Consider the following 13,149-nt stretch of genomic DNA (forward strand, 5'->3'; position numbering starts at 1 on the left):
ATGTTAATGTAGCCAAGACGACAATGCCACAAGTATGTTTGATTTGACGCAATGGTCTTAGCTTTCTTAGCGGTATTATTTACATTATAAAATTGTTTGTCTAAAGAAAGCACATAAAGACCATTTTCAGAATTGCAATACCATTTAAAAAATTTTCGAGATAAAACTAACATTCATTGTCTTTTACTCAAAACTCAAAACCTTTGGCGTCCAACGCCGAAATTGAAATAATGTTTTTGGTAATGTTGGGAACATAAAAATAGTTTTCAAGTTCCAAAACTAGCCCCGAGGGCTAAGACAAACTGAGAGTTCTAACGGATACGGTTGCAATTTTGGCTCCATTGCCGACCCGGAGTTCAACCTCTCCCTTTGCTAGCTTCCTAATGTACCTTAGTCGCTGAGAATTAGAACTAAGGTGTGAGCCACATCCGGTATCTAATACCCATGATGTTGAGCTAGTGAAGTTTAAGTCTATAACCAATTTACCTGATCAAGAAGCAACGGTTCCGTTCTTCTCATCTTCCTTGAATTTGAGGCAATCTCTCTTCCAATGTCCCTTATTCTTGCAATAGAAGCATATGGAATCAGATTTAGAAGATGCTACCTTCTTCTCCTTGTTATCCTTGGTAGCCTTTGACTTAGGCGGAAAGGTCTTCTTCTTACCCTTCCCCTTAAAGCCTTTCTTCTTCTTGCTTGAGTGTTTGAACAGCTTGCCCTTTTAATCATGAGCATATCATGCTTCCCCTCATCCTTGACCGTTTTCTCGGCTTGCTTCAATATACCATGAAGCTCGGTGAGGGTTTTCTCCATGCTGTGCATATTATAGTTCATCTTGAACTGAACATAGCCTTTGTGCGGCGAATGGAGAATGATGTCAATTGCCATCTCGGTTTAATACCCCGCTTCAAGCCTTCCCATGTTCTCAAATAATCCTATCATTTTGTGTACATGTGGGCTGACTGGCTCTCCTTTTTGAGTTTGATCTCAAGGATCTGCCTATGGGTTTCAAACCTTTCAGTTCGGGCCTACTCTTGGAACATGTTCTGCCACTCAGAATTAATCTCAACAGTTGTCTCCTTCTCAAAGAAAGTATTTTGAAGGTCGGGAGACATTGTGGCCAACATGATGCATTTGACATCCTGATTGGCAATTTGCCATCAGTTTAGGGCAGCCTGAGTTACCTCTTCATTGGGAGTCTCGGGCATTTCCTCGTCAAGGACATATTCCTTTTTCTCTTGCATGAGAACTATACGGAAGTTCCTTTACTAATCAACAAAATTTGTCCCACTCAACTTCTCCTTGTCGAGAATTGAGCGCAATGAGATTTGGTTGTTTGAGTTATTTGTATACAGTTCTACAATTGAAAGAATTTGAAATGAAAAACCATTCATAATACTTAAATAAGATTGAAATCATGCATATTAATCAAACTTATTTAAACGTCTTATTCACACATTAAATTGTCCCCATTTGGTGAAAATAAGTCGATTCCAAGATCCAAAGAAACAATGAGTAGTTAAGCATGTTTTGGCTTGTCTTAACACTCAATATTATAAGGTAAGCAACTCTTTGCTAATGGCTTCAAGCCACTCTTGGTTAGATAATCGTCGCATCTAATGCTCTCTCAACAACTTATCCACTTTGCCACGACATGTTAGGACTCCATCAATCATATCGTTGAGTCTAACCAAAACTAACTTGCATACCCGGTATGCCTTACGTATCCTAGGGAGTAATAGTGATGCCTCGCTTTGGCATAGCCCATCACTACTCTCAATAGGTCGATAAGTGTTGTTTTGGAATGGCAATTTTACTCAATATTTTAGGGACCTAGGGTTTCTATGTTGGTTGATTTAAGTTAACTTAATTAATCATCGCAACATTTGAAATCCTAAACAATCATCTAACATATAATTCATATATATATAATCATAAATATCTATCGAAAACATAAATAAATGATTCATTTGGCAACTAGCATGACCCCTTGAGTCTTCAAGTCTTCAAGGGTCGTCTTTTGCAACTTCATTGCTTCATCTTCCAAGAACCTCCGTCTTCAAGACATAACCAAAATAATGCAAGTACTAGCATCTACGATTAGGATTAATCTAAATATTAAGGTACAAAAATACTCAACGGTTTGCAGACCGTATTTAGATTTACAAAAATATGAGACGGAACGCAGTTCGTATTTTCTATCCTAATCGAGTCCCACTAGTTGCCATTTTTATAAAACCTGCAGGAGAATATTCATTCCATTCACCCATTCACTATTTGTGAATGGCCCGTGCATTTTACAACGATAAAAAGTAACAATGCATAAACACGCGTAAACTAGTAACTAATTTAGGTTGTTAATCCTATTAACGCGCCTAATTAAAAATTGTCAAAGTTGTTTAACTGATTATGTAATTTAGCACAATTAAAATTGAAGCTCCCACTAAATTCCGCTTCCATCTTGATTAATCCAATTAATTAAGCTAGTAAACCTAAAATTTTGCCAAAATAAAATTTTGCTAATGTCGCTCAAAGCCGAGGGCTAGCCTCAAAATTTTGATTAAAATAATAAAAACCAAATATAATTAAATTAATTAGAATAATTAAAACGTTAAAATTAGCAAACACGTAGCCAACCGCACGCAAGTGGTTCGCGCACCTAGACTAGCTAGGTTCGCACCATTGCTAGCTAAGGGTGCCTAGTAACCCCTTGGGCAATGCGGCTTGGTGTGTGCTCCCGCACCACCTCAACGCAGCACTTGCTAGGCCTGCCACACTCTCGGGATTAAACCCGAATTTTTGCGTGACTTTAATTAATTAATTCCAAATTAATTTTAGAATTAATTCAATGAGAAAAAATGAAAAATTATAACAAGTCCAACTTAAATAAAAATTCATCAAAGTTCACACAACCAAAATTATTCCCAAGAACTATTCTTTAATAAAATTGGTTTAACTTGGTGCAATAAAATAAATAAGGGCAATACTCTCTATTAATTTAATTAATTTAAATTAATCATGAGACTTGACAAAACAAAGGGGAGTTGGAATTATGAACATAAAGTTCAAATAAAAATTCCAACTTTAACTTGTGAATCCTTGAAAAATTATATATTCCAATATGGAGATAAATGTAATTTCTATCACAAGATTCAAACTTTATGATTCCAATCAACTTAATACATGATTAAATCAAAAGTTCAACAAAAATTCATGGAATTTAGTAACTCAAAGTTCCAACCACTGAAAATAATTAAAGATTGGATCTTTAGTACTTAGAAGCCTCAAAGAATAAATTTTTCACACTTAATGCAATGGATTTGCAATTATGTCAAAATTTTAACCAATCTTTCAAGCACTGATTACTATAAAGTAACCATGTTTAAAGAGGTCAAAAAATGCAGAAACATTAAGGAAAGAACCATATACATAATCACCATAAATATGCCATTAAGATTAAAGGTTAAAAGATTTAAATTTTTTCGTCAAAACGAAAAACCCTCGAAAAAAGGCATTTCTGGTCAGATTTTGGCCTTTTTTACAGTCCGAAAGGGTAAAAACATTTCCAAAACGCTATTCCCACCGAAAATTCACTATTTTTGGGCGAAAATGTAGGTTCGGGGCTAATAATCAACTTTAAAACGGGTTTAAAATTAATAAAACTAAGCTACTAATCTAATTAGCAACATAGACTAGAAAAATAAATCATAAAAAACACCTTGAAAATTATTTGTTATAAAAATAAATGAGCAAGGCTCCGATACCGCTGTTGGGTTTCGATGAGTCCGACTCACTGTGGAAATAAAACCCAAGCCAAAGAACAAACTCACAATTAATATAACAAAATGCATAAATAACAAGAATAGAGAAAAGACTAAATTACCCTTGTAGCGCGCTTCGCTCAACCTGATGGAGCTCTTACTTGATAAAAGCTGAGCCTCACAAATAGCAAAGACCTCCAACAAAGTCCACCCACAACTCGACCCGACCAGTCTACTACTTGGATGTTAGCCAAGTCCGACCAAAAAGACTACTCGAGTAATTAATGAGCTTATAGGTTTTCTCTCAAGTGGAGATGCCTAATTGAGCTCTTACTCAAGAGAGTTTTCCCATATCCCAAGTTGGGTATTTATAGGGAAACTCAAGTGAGAAATCCACTCTCCCATCAATGTTGGAGAGTTGGTAAAATCAATTTTCTCCTTTTATTTTTAAATAAAAAACAAAAGAAAATAGACAACAACTAATTAATCAACATATGGCACACTAAGAGGAGGGGTTATGTAAGGACCACAAGGGAGGAAGAGGACCAAACTTGATCGCCAAGGTTTTGAAGAAAATCGACCCTATGCTCCACTTGCCCTAATCAGCAGCTGTCACGTAGCACCCCAGCCTTGGGGCACCAAGGCGCGCCCAGCTAGCGGCCTTGTGCCTAGTTGGGCTGCTAGCCCGTGCGCGCTGCTGCTGCCCTTGGCCCAGCAAGCCACCATGCTTGCGGGCAGCTGGCCAAGGTGCGCGCAACTGGCTGCTAGCATGCTAGCACGCTGCTAGCTGCTAGCTGGTAGGCACTACTAGGTTGCTGCGCACCCAACACGCCTCGCATCAATGCGGGCTGCTGCTTGCGTGTGTGCGGCTGGTGCTGCCAGCTAGGCCAGCTACGCGCCACAGCTAGCTAGCCATGCGCACCAAGCACCATTGCCTTGGTGCGGTGCGCATGCTAGCACAATTGGCCCCTAGCACTCGGTTTGCTTGGAGCACTCCAATGCTAGGGGTATTTTGGTAATCTTGTTGATTAATTATTGATTTTACCATCTCGTCTTTAATTAATTCAACTCGACTTGTGATGCTCGATTTCGACGCTGCTAGCTCGATTTCCGACATCTAAATATTAATTACTCGAGCGACTCATTAATTCCTTCTGAATTAATTCGTCGTGTCGGATCGTTAGTTGCTTCGGTGTGACTCGAAGGATTCGGTCAAGATTAAGCTGTAATATTAATTATGCACTATATTACTGATCGGAAGCGGCCTCCACCTAGGCATTTTGATCACTTAAACTTACTGAATAAATAGCTTTTCAATAGCTCTGAACCCTTTATCGGAATAATACACTTTTTCGATGGACACCATTCCTATCAGCAAGATACACGTTTCTAACTCTTTTATCTGTTTAACTAACGCAAGTTTGCAGGTATCGGCATTTCAAAAATGATTTTGGATCGTCGAACGTTCCGAATCATTCTTCGTCCCTATCGCTACTTTGACTTTTATTTTCGAAACTTATGTTTCTCCAAACTCAGTCAAAGTGATGGCTTCTGTGGACACCTAATTATGTCTCCCTAAAAACCAAACCCAGTGATGAATACCTTTCACGTCATTGATTATCGAACGAGGTGAAATGTGAAAGAGTCTCGTGAATCTCTCTATTTTTATTAAAAATACTAATTTCTGTTTTTGAAAATCTTTCTTTTTGTACCCTGTTTATGAAAAACGTCTAATCCAGTTTTGTTTTGTCCATAATATGGGTTCAATAATTGTGTAGCTAGATGGGGATTGAATAGACCTTTCCAATGATATATTATAAGTCCAATTCCGATGAATAATGAGGAAGTTATGGCCAAAATACTAAATTGAGCCGAAACCGGATTTTACCTACGACCCAATGATCATGTGGAGGGTCCAAAGGCTTTAATCCCATTCCTAAAATAATTAGGATTAATTAGAAGCTTCTATAAGTTTCTAAGAGATTTTAATTATCCTTTTTTGAATAGAAAAGATCAAAGAATTTGAAATTGAATAAAACTCCACTTTTTGAGAGTCCTTGTTGGATATGTTCAGATATTATTTTCGTGCCTCATAATTTTTATGCAAATCTTATATGGTTGGATATCTATTAAAATTATCTTTCCAATGTTATATTATAATATTAATTTCGAGCTATAACAAAAAAGATATGAAAGTAATACGAAACTTTATCTAAAACTGACACCCTTCCACTATTTCAGCCATATCTTTTTTCTAAAATAGATTTTAATCGGATTTTAAATGGGTTAGAAAGTAGACTATAAGAGCTTTCCAACGACATATTATATGACTTATTTTAACTTCTAGATCAAAAGTTATGATAAAAACAAAATCCGCAAAAAAATGTTTTTATAGCGACGCGATAATTCTATCGCGCCGTGATAATCTTATCGCGCCGCAATAGTCCTTATCTTGCCGCGTCAAAAGGAATTTTACTCCGATTCGAATTCTAACTCTTTTCTAATCGTTTTCGGATGTTTTTCTCTATAAATAGGGTCGTATTTCCCCGTTTTAATCACCAACAATCATCAACAATCATCTATTCTCTCTCTCTTTAAGCTAGAAGCTTATTCTTTCTCCCTCTTTCTAAGCCTTCCCTTTTTCAAAATACAATACCGCATTCATGAGTCTTAGACGCTCCTAACCAAGCTCGAAGTTGCCTTCGCCCTCGACGTGAAAGGTTACTAATTTCTGAGGGTTTGGTCCCAAATCCTTATTTCAATTATTTAAATTATTTGTATGATTTAATATTTTCCTTGAAGTTACTAACGTATGTATTGTTTTGATAGAAAGAGATACGAGGCAACAAAGTAAGTAATTTTATTGTTTTATTTTGTAGAAAGAATATTTAGATTATTCTAATTCCTAGTGTCATGTTAGGACGTTATTTATTGCTTTCTAGTATCACGCTTAGGTTGCTTTCTATTTCTTCTATCACACTAGTATCATGTTAGGGTTAAAGCTTTGATCTTTATTGTTTAGTAACATGCTAGGATTTGTTGTTAATCTTGTTTGTATCATGCACAGGATCTTGCTAATATTATTATTATGCTTTATTGAGATTTTTTTGGTGATGATGATTTGTTGTATTAATAATTTATATGTTGCTTGATATTATTGTTATTGGTTGATCACGCCCTCTCTTGCAGGTTTAAAGGGAATTTGTACTTGAAATCACGCTTAATAAGATAATTAATAATTTTATTTAGGCTAATGTGATTTTAATTCATGTGATCGCCAATAATAGATTTGTTTGTGCATTAAGATTCAACCAACATAGATTAAACTGGTTTATGATTAATATATTGATTGTATGTTAGTCAGAAAGCGCACATGAATATGAGAAGAATAAAGTAGAAGCCTATTTAGGGCAGGTTCAATCTCTTTTAGGTTGGATTTGTACCTTCATCCCCGAATATCTAGCCATGTTTCAGAACTACTATGGAGTTAGTGATCTCATGGATCGTGAAGGGGTGTAAACTTCACCCTGTGAACGGTTTACAAGTTCCTAAAACTTGTTGGCGACTCTTTTAATCTAGCTTCCTTCCCTTTAGACGCCACCATACTTAACTGTATGATTACAGTGGGGCTCAAGTGTGGGATGCTTTAAAATATTCCCTACAGTAAGCCTCAGCAACAACATATTTGTGACGCCTTGGTATTCTCCCTCTGCACTTGATCTATAAAGAGTAGCCTAACACTTAGAAGATCTAGAATATATATTGCTCCCTTAAAAACAACAATATCTTAAGGTTGAGCAACGAGTGTCTGAACACCCGCCCCAATGTAGATCAGTATAAATAATTAAGTTCGTAGGAGATGAATATTATAAATGTAACATGTGATCAATGGAACCCTGAATGTATCGTAGGATTTGTTTCAATGCATCATAGTGAGCATGAAAAGGCAAACCACCTAAAATACATGCGCTATGTCAGGACGAGTAAAAGTGAGCTACTTTAATGCATTTACAAAACTACGATATAGGGTTGCGTTCAAGGCTGTCAGGATCAGGATCCTACTTTGGATCGATGAGAAGAGTAGGATCGAATCGGTAAAATCAAATCGTATAATCGTAAGATCCTACAAAATTGATAAAAGAAATAATAAAAAGGTTGCTACATAATTAGATAACATTTTTTAATCCATAAAAATGGTAAAATTAATAGTTTTAGTAGTTGGATAGTGATTTTCTTAGCTTAGAGAAAATTTTAATTGCTTTAGGCTCATTTTTATAAGTAAAAAGTAATATTGTACGATCTTGAACGATCCTAATCGATTTTGACCGATCCTGCACGATCCTGTCCGATCCTGCACGATCCTGTCCGATCCTGACCAATCCGGTAAAATCCAATAATAATTTAACTAAAAAACAAGATCGTCCGATCCCACCTGATCTTGTACGATCCAGACCGATCCTACCGATCTTGTGCGATCCAGACTGATCCTACAACGATTCTGCTTGCTTTGCAATTCTGCATCCGATCTGAATCATTTAACTAAAATGGGATCGTAGGATCGCATGATCCTACGATCCGGATCACGATTTTGACAACAATGGTTGCATCATGGAAATGAGGAACTGACTCTGCAATAAGTTTGGACATAGTATCCACTTGAGTTGCCGCAAGTTTGCAATTTCCTATACCTGTGCGCTCTAAGATTTTCTTTGCATATTTATGTTAGGATAAGAAAATATATAATGGTGTACAAGTAATTTAGTATAGGACCTAAGTCAATCATTAGGAACCCTGTATGTAAGTGAGAAATAATGTTCTTACGTAGTTAATTAAGATGTGACCAACACACATTAACCTATAGTAGTAAGTATGTTGTATTATTATTATTCCATACTGAAAGGTGAAGAAAGAATTATTACTCTTAGCAGTTACAAACCTAATATGCAATAAATAGTTAGAAAAATACTAATACCAAGCCCATGGGGGTTGCTTTAGGCCATAGAGAGCCTTACGTAGCCGGCGAACATACCCTAGAAAACGCTTATGAAAATACCCAAGGAGTTGATGCATATAGACAATCTCATGCAAATCTCCATGTAAAAAAACCATTTTAACATCAAATTGATGAATTGAACACTTACAAGGCAATTGATCTTTTATGTTCTTAAATTGTTAACAATAATAAGAAATATATGAAAGTTAGAGAAGTGCAATGAATTTAATTGGTTTTCCTCAAATACCTTAGAACATTGACTCACACTTGAATTACAAGTTGTAGACACCTAAAAATGTCTCCCTAAAACCAAACCCGGTGATGAACGACCTCTCACCGCCATTATTGGTTAGGTTGAGTATATAATATTTGGAGTTTTTAATCCATATTCAATCCCAATACATATCATGAACCAACCCGATTCTTAGACCATTTCCTCAAACCATAACTTAGTTTCCACATTTCGTGTCCACATCACAAAACCGAGCTAATACAATCTAGTGGCCCTATAATTTTGATCCAAATATTATTTTTTTTGATAGGCCTATCAATAAGCTTTCCAACGATATATCATAATTCCAATTTCGATTTAAAACGAAGAAAATATGATCAAAACACTAAACTCGGCCCAAAACCGACACCCTTTCACTAAAACAAACATATCTTAAAATCTACAAAATATTATGACCTGATTTTGTTTGGGTTAGAAACTAGACTTGATAAGCTTTCCAACTATATATTATATACCTTATTCCGAGTTACGGATCAAAAGTTATCATAGTTTTAAAAACGCGTAAAAACTGAAATTACCGCGCAACGGCATACCATGTCGCGGCACAAATACCATGACACGGCATTTTTCTAGGGTTTTATTTTCGTGGTGCTTCAATTCTAGGGTTCTATGCTTCACCCTACTCTTTTTCTCTATAAATATGAACCTGATTTCTATGTTTCGGGGCACCGAATCATTCTCTCTTCGTCACTTATACACCAAAATCATTCTCTCTTTCTCTCTTATGCTTTAGCCTAATACTAGCCTCCCCTATTCTCTCTTCATGCATCCCTTAAGTACTCCAAGGTGTCCATACAACACCCAAAAGTTCTGCACTTAAACCAAGGCGTGAAAGGTAAAATTGACAGACCAAATCAACTCTACTTTTAATTTACTTTAATTGTTTAAATCTGATTTATTTTTTATTGAAGTTATAAACAGTTTATTCATGATGTAGCAATTTAGCGGAATGTGAGTAATTAATTAATTTAAGTACTTATTTTATTTTAAATTGCTAGTATCATGATTAGGTTATTATTATGATTTGATTTGACTAACGATATTATGGTTAAATTGATTCTAATATTATTGTTTATTGTTGATCACTATGTAAGGAGGGTGTACCCATCATAAGGGATCCTTCTCCTTTATGCCCATGGCCCTTTAAAAGCCTAGCACTTTACACTTTTTAGGGTGTTTAGGATTTGAATTCCTGACTGTTTGGGAGACTTTTGAATTAAAGTTGATCCTATCATTATGCTTTTTTGTAAGAAACTAGTAAGGAGTCGCCAATGAGTTTTAGGAAAACTCATAAACCTTATTCATGCCTTTCTCCCAAGTACGGTTCAAGGGATATTTAGCTCTAGTGCAGCCTCTACTATCTCTTCCTTTTTCACAATTTCATCACCAAACAATATATGCAACGTGGCTCCTAAAAACTACGTTAGTTGATTTTATTTACAAGCATCAATCACGTAGGAATTACATTGCAAAATTCATTATTCTGATTTAATTCAAATTCGTGAAAAGAACTAGAATAAACAAGATTCGCCTTGATTTAAGTGATAAAACAAATTATTCTAATTCTAGTCTTTAATTAGCACAAGATACTATATGAAATTAATTAATTAAAGGTTTGTTTAAAGTGATCAAACAACACTAATTAATCAAATAAAGTTATTTAAACAATAAAAGAAAAGTGATTTATCTAAGTGCTCAGGAAACTAACCGTTCTTTTTTATGCTAAATCTCCGTTTAATGCGTTTATGGACTTTTTTTCTTCTTCATACCTCCAAGGACTTCAATGGATTCAATTAGGGTTGGAAATTATTTTGGAAGAGAGAAGAAAAGTAGTATGATAATAAGATAAATTGAGATATTAGGGATTCAAGAACACTAGGGTTTAGAATTCTGATTTTTTCTGTCGTGTTTAGGGTTGAACGAAGACCCCTATTTATAGGCGTAGGAATCTTGGTATAGGGTTTTAGAGCCACGGCTTCAGGTGGCGCGCGCAACTCTCGAATTCGCGCCGGGTGCCGTGAGCATCTCGATGACAGGCGCGCTCAACTCACTGAGTTGTGTTGGGTGCGGTTTGCCTTATACGAAAACGCGTTTTTAAAACTTCCATAACTTTTGATTGAGAAATCAGATTAAGTCATGTGAGATATCATTGAAAATCAATGAATTTATACTTTCCAATGCCGTTAGAAATACGTTAAAATATATTATAGAACAAAAGATATGGTCGTTGGAGTGCAAGGGTGTCAGTTTTAAGGTCTGGTTTAGTGTTTGCATCATAACTTCTTTGTTATAACTCAGAATTGGGCTTATAATATACCGTTGGAAAGCTCTTTGAAAGGTCTATCTATATGTAAGGTCTTCCGTGGAAATTTTATGGTTAGTTTATCTGATTGGCTCGTTTTTTAACAATGTAAGATCAATATTGGAACCAATCATTGCATTTGACGCATTTGGGTCCGTTATTAATCAAGTTTAAACATGTATGTAGACACCCAAATGTGTCTCCCCAAAACCAAACCCAGTGATGAATACTTTTCACATCATTTGATTATCGAACGAGGTGAAAGTGTGAAAAGTCTAGTGATGTGGTTGTTTTTATTAAAATATCGCTCTTTCTATTTTTGAAAATATTTCTTTTTATACTCTATTTATGAAAATAGTCAGTCCAATTTAGTTTGGTCCGTGATGAGGGTCCAATAATATTGTAGTTGGATTGGGCTCGAAAAGTGCTTTCCAACGATATATTCTCAGCCCAATTCCGATGAATAATGAGGAAGTTATGGCTTAAACTAAATTAAGCCCGAAATGAGTTTTATATGAGGCCCAATGATCTAGAGGAGGGTCTATTAATTATTATTCCTAAAGTTGTTAGGATTGATTTTAATCTTCTAGATTATCTAGAAGGTTCTTTTTAATTCTAATAGAATTAGGATTGATAATTATATTTTAAAGAGTTTTATTTGGAATAAAATAAGTGTTTTATGATAAACACGGAATTTTATGCTTAATCATATTAAGAAGAGGATTCCGTACAAAAGCGCGTTTTATCTTTTAATTAGCGCAAACGACAGAGTCTGTTGCCTGGCGCTAATCCTATTGCCTAGCGCTGATGTCTATCGCCTGGTGACATATGCAAGTATTATTCCGATTAGGACTTGATTTGTTTCCGGACTATTTTTCTATAAATAGGGTCCTAGACCTCCGTTTTTCGATCAATATTCAAGAATCAACAATCAATCATTCACAATTAATCATCTATTCTATTCTCTCTCTAAAGGCTAGAAGCTTTCTCTCTCTATTCCTTTTCTAAACCTTCCCTCTTACAAAATTCCACATACATTAGATCTAGACACACCTAGCCAAGTTCGAAGTTGCCTTCACCCTAGACGTAAAAGGTTTAATTTCTGAGGGTTTGGTCCCAAATCCCTATTTCAATTATTTAAATTAATTGTTTGATTTATTATTTTCATTGAAGTTATTAACACGTGTATTTTGTTATTAGAAAGAGATATGAGGCATCCAAGTAAGTAATTGCTTTAATTGTTATTCTGATATAGAAATCATGCTTAAATTATTTTAATTCCTAGTATCATGTTAGGATGTTTTATTGCTTCCTAATATCATGTTTAGGGTTAACTAATATTTCTGATATCATGTATATTATTTTGCTTCCTATTCTTTTCTAATATCATGTTAGTATCATGCTAGGAATAAAGCTTTGATCTTTAATGTTTAGTGACATGCTAGGATTTGTTATTAATCTTGTTATTATCATGCCTAGGATTTTGCTAATATTATTATGCTTTGATGAGATTGAGATTATTATGATTGATGATTTGTTGTTGTTGTTATTATGTTGCTTGATATTATTTGTTGTTATTGCTTGATCATGCCTTTATGCAGGATTAAAGGGAATTTGTACTTGTAATCACGCTTAATAAGACAATTAATAATTTTATTTAGGCTAATATGATTTTAATTCAAGTGATCAACAATAATAGTTTTATTTGTGCATTAATATTCAACCAACATAGATTAAACCGGTTTAGGTTAATATATTGATTGTATGTTAGTCAGAAAGCGCAAATGAATATGAGAAGAATAAA

This window comes from Chenopodium album, chromosome 18, assembly GCF_948465745.1.
Source record: "Chenopodium album chromosome 18, dcCheAlbu1.1, whole genome shotgun sequence".
NCBI lineage: Eukaryota > Viridiplantae > Streptophyta > Magnoliopsida > Caryophyllales > Amaranthaceae > Chenopodium > Chenopodium album.